The following is a 5,134-nucleotide window of genomic DNA, read 5'->3' as shown; positions in this document are numbered from 1 at the left end:
TTTTTTTTTTTTTTTTTTTTTCCCCTGTTTTTTTTCTTTTAGCCTTGGTGTTGTAACCAAACGGACCCTTTGCCCACGGCTGATTTGGGGCAGTTTCAGCCACGTCTGACAGGCAGCGAGATGATCTTGTTCCTAAAAGTTTTGCAGAAGTAGGTGGCTGCGTAAATGTTCTCTGAGTGAGGAAAATGCCAAAGCTACGTAGAAAAAGAGGCTTTATAAATACCTCCAATTCAGAAGTAGCCGGGATTGACATCCACAATTAGCTGAAGGGTTTGGTAGGCTGTCAAGTATATAAAGTATATATGTTTTCCTTTTCCCGCTATCCGAGGGAGGCAAACTTCCTGAAACAACTTTCCAGATTTATTACCGATTGAAAGGGCTGGGCAGTTCTGGGTCTTCCTGGGAAAATCCCTGCAGGTCCAGCCTGGCTACTATCCCCTCCTGAATTTGTGGTATCCACTGGAGCATCACCCAGGAGCTGCATCACAGCAGCGAGTCTGATCCGGGCTCTCAAATCCCAAATTAAAGACCTAATCTCTGGATTAGGCCCTTCCCCTCTTTAGACTGTCCTATTTTCCTTTGGATTTCTTCTGATTTGAGCGTTCCTTCTCCTTAGCTGAATCCTTTCAATGCTCTGTGTGTGTCTCCAGTGTCAGCATCCAGCCTTCCCCTCTCTCCTTCCAGACAGTCTGCAGCTCCTCCTGCGTGTCCCTGGCCTGCTTTCCTCTGCCTCTACCCATTTCTCCACCTCATCCCTCCACTTCCAAAACCTCCCTGCTCCTTATCTCCCCCTCTCCGTGCCCTCCAGCCTTCTCGAGCATGGATTGATTGCTCTTCCCACTTTCATTGTCTTCTGAAATGAAAAAACAGTGAATTTGTCCAACTCCTTCTGGTTGTATCTTATAGTTCCACCTGCCTGCTTCCATGTTATTCCCTTTTGCTCATCTCCTGTGGTTTGAAGTAGCCCCTCTCAGGCGTCCCCTCATTTAATTCGACAGCCCCAGCCTGTGTTTTATACTCTCCTTATCATTATGGCCTGACTGCTCCCCTGGCTCTCATTTCACCCTGTCTCCGTCCATCTGCCCCTCTTCTGTGGCCATCCCCCTTCTGCTTTGTTTGGACAAATGACAGCCTGGGTGTGACCGGCGGTGATAATGGTTGACAAATATTTGAAGGGAGGAGGAGAAAAATTGTTCATTGGGGAGTTTCAAGGGGGAGGACAGGGGGTGAGTGGAGGGATGGCTCCTGAGTTGGCGGGGGGGAGGCTGGGATAGGGAGACTGCGGATGGGTTGGGAAGATGTGCAGATGATGCTGTCGGCCTGAGTACATCATAAATCCATCCTTCTGGTGGACAGGGGATGTGGAATGAGCATCTCTCTTATCCCTGGGTCTGCTTGGAAGGACAGGATCTACCTGGCAGTGACACCTTGCTGGCAAGGTAGAGACGGGGAGGGATAAACTGGAGCAGGGCGACAGAGAAGAGGGAATGGGAAGGGAGACAAGGGTATTGAAATTACAACAAAGAGCGGAAATTTGGGCTGAATAACTCTGGAAAGCTTCCTGTAACTCAGCTGGGGCTGGTGACCTAGTGTTTGAACCCAGATGTGAACACAGACTGGAGTATATACGGATGGGGAGGAGCCCTGGTGATCAATCCCAGGGAGGGAACAGCCAGACCCTGAGGTCTGGGTTTGTTCCCTGGGACAATGTGACAGGAGATTTTGCTTCCCTCAGAAATCATCCCAACAAATGGTAAAGCAATGAAGGCAAGCCTCCCCTCTGGTTGACACCACATTGTAGCTGTTAAGGGGCTAGGAGAAGGGGGAGATGTTAGATAACTGATGCAAATGTTATTTCATAAATGTGCCACTAAGAAATCTGCCAAAAACCGGTACATCTGCAAGAACTGGCAGGGAAGTTAAGGGAGGTGCCAGAAGCCGTGCAGCAAATCAGTGGCAGAGGAGAAAGGGCACCTTGCGCAGCTCTGCTCCATGCCAGGACACCCCGGGTTTCTCAGGTACAGATGTGCAAACCCCCGAGATTCCAGAGACATCCTGGACAAAGCACAGATGGAGGATAGCTTGGACAGACCCTCTCAAGGGCTTTTTCTCCACCCATCATTCGAAATTAGTCGCAAAGAAGCTCCGACCAAAGGGGAAGGCAGAGGCTGGTGACCAAGTGACACAGTCCTGCTCTTCCCTGAAAACTTATTCTCTTGCAGGTTTTTTTCTGTAGTACTTTTGTCTCATTTTCTATCAACATGACCCTTCCTAAAGCTGGTAAAACTTCCAAAAACCTGACAGTACTACAACCCTGGCAGTCAGCATCCAGACTGAAAACTGCCCTTAGGGACAAAGCTCATCCCGTCCCTCCCCGGGGTGGCAGGGCTGACAATGAAGACCCCTGAGCCAGCTCTAAAACAGCTCGCAATGACTTTTTCCACCCTCCAAAAGCACGATAAAGACATCCTTTGTCAACGACAGGGATGGTGACAGCTACCCAGGAGACACCAATTTTCTGTCGGGGGTCAGCAGAGCGAGGAACGTTGGTTAAACCTCCAACATCTCAAACATTAGAGAGCAGGGGTAAAAAAGAAACCTGGAGAAACAAGTTCATAACGTAGCAGCCCCTCTTCCTGATCTTTTTATCAGAGATTTCACCCAGTTTTAGGGATTTCCAGAGCTGCCACCAAGCGCGGTCGCTGCAGGTGGCGCTGCAATGTAGGTTTTTAGCGGTGCTTGAGCTCGTGTAACAAGCAGCTCCGCTTTTTAGCAACTTAAATACCGTGTTGGTTTAACAAACTTGTAAAATGGCGGGAGGGGGGGGAACCAAAACAAAACACAAACCCCCCACCCAACTTCTGACAGTACCCTTTTTCTTTTTCTTTTTTTTTTTTTTTTTTTTTTTTTACTGGGGGCTGTTGAATCTTCAAGCGTACAGATGTACGTCCTCGGAAAAACAGGTGTTTTCTGTTCTTTGGGTGTTGTTGGAAGCGATCCCTGCGTGTAGCTTGGGTAACAAGGCACGAATTGAAAGGATGTTCATCGCTGTCCCGCTTGCTGGCGGAGGGGGATCCGCAGAGGGCCGCAGCGGTGCTGTCGGCATCCCCGAGCAACGGGGAGTGTTTTGGGACGGTGGGGGGGTGGAAATCAGGCATGGGAGGTCATTTGGATGGAGACGGCATGATTTTGCCTCTTCCCAGACGATGCTGAGAGCAGGTTTTGTGGGGTTTGGTGCTGAGCCCCAGGGGGTTTTCCCCCGGGAGCGGGGCACTGGGGGTGCCCAGTGCCTCTCCGGAGGGATCCATGATCTCTGCTGTCACCGTAGACGGGGGAAAAATATCCACTTGATGACAAAAGGGTGAGCCTGAGCCCTCCTTGTCCTTGGACCCTTTTACTGCAGCTATTCACAGGTCAGGGAAGGTCATTTGGGTTTTCCAGCCCTAACCCTTGTCCGCCCCCACTGCCTAGTTCATGAAAAGGCCTATAAATAAAGTCTCATTTGTCACTCACTCCTTTATGAACCCAAACAGCGCAGCAATATATTGACTCACGCCATTGTCTTAAGAAGCAGAAAGAATTCGTATTAATTTCTTCCTCCCCACCAGATAGTGGGAAGTAATCTCCACATATCCAGACTACCCCTTCCTAGCAGAACAGCCCGGTTTTAAATGCAAGACCAAATTTCCCAGAGATTTTCATATATTTTATTAAATGGAGCTGCAAGCCAGACTGGACATTAAATAATACTGTACTGCTCACAACAGCAGTGATCTTTAGAGGTTACTAACCTGCCATTGTATCGCTCAGATTTCCGTCTCGCTCTTCCGTTGTCATTTTGCTGTGTTATTACTCTTCAGGCTTCACATAGTATTCATTTCTCTGAATGAAAACAAATGACTCCTTGCAAGAGGCAGGAGATAAAGAATAATAAATACATTTTATGCACCACCTTAAAAAAAAAAAAAAAAAAAAAAAAAAAAAAAAAGGGCTCTGAATCCCCATCCATCCATCAGGAAATGTAAACCAGAGCTCAGGCAAAACACACACGCACACACAGGCACGCGTCAGGGAGATAAAACTTGTTTTAAGGAAAACATGATATTGTTTAAAAATAAATATCTTGGAGGATGCAAATAGACAGCCCCCAGCCCCCGTGTTTTGCGGCATAAATTTAAGATAATTAAAAATACAAAGCTTGGATTAAGCCTGATTTTCTGTGAATGGTAGAGGCTGTGGGGAGGAGGGATGTCCTGCTGTGCTTGGTGCTGTACCTCCCGAGAGGCAATCCCTGCCTCTGATCACGGCTACTGCTCGCCGCGAGCGGTGGGACCCCCTTTCCCAGCCACCGCCTGCATCCCTGCCGGATGCCCTCAACTTGGATGGGGTGGGGGGAAGCTGGAGGAGCACTCCCAGGGTTTTCCCCTCCTTGCCCTGCTGTGAGCATGGCCAACACCCCTGAGAGCAGAAGAGGTCTCCCCAGTTGCTTGCCCTTTGCACCCACCAGAGCTCAGCGAGGCGCCCATCCTCGCGGCGTCAGGGCTCCCCCATCTCTACGGGGCGGCAGCCCGGTTGCTACGCGCCTCTGTCGACACCCCGAGAGCACCCCGATCCTCGCCACCATCTGCCAACCCTGCTCTGCTTTCGGCCCGAGGAGAGCCCAGGTATTATCTGCGGAGAGGAGTTCAGGTCTCTGCGTGCGGAGGGAAGGAACTTGCTGCGTGGGGTCTGCTCGGTGGGGCAGGCAGGCCGGCAGCCTGCTGGCCACGAAACCCAGGCAGTGAGCACTAATAGCTTTTAAAACATACTATTATTCCTGCGGCTGCCAGGAATTAAATGAAGAGCCGGAGAGCAGAGCAGCTTGCAGCCGCTCTCTAGGATTACTGCTCACCCAAGCTGAGAGATTGATCTTCCTCTGAGCCTCCCCACGCCCGCTCTGATCCGCTCCCCTCCTCTTTTTGTCCTAGCCGGAGGAGAGCATCGGGGCACACGCTGGAGAGGGGAAGGGGAGGCAGATGCCAGCCGCGATGCCGAGAAGGGCTTTTCTGGGGAGATGATGGAGGGAGCCAGTAAGATGTATTTGATTCCTTGAGGATTGTGTTGGTTGGGTGTTTTTTTACCTTTTTTTTTTTTT

The sequence above is a fragment of the Athene cunicularia genome (genome assembly GCF_003259725.1).
Source record: "Athene cunicularia isolate RWA chromosome 1 unlocalized genomic scaffold, athCun1 chr1_part2, whole genome shotgun sequence".
Lineage (NCBI taxonomy): Eukaryota > Metazoa > Chordata > Aves > Strigiformes > Strigidae > Athene > Athene cunicularia.
The sequence above is the reverse complement of the archived record's forward strand: the minus strand, read 5'-3'. Positions refer to the sequence as shown.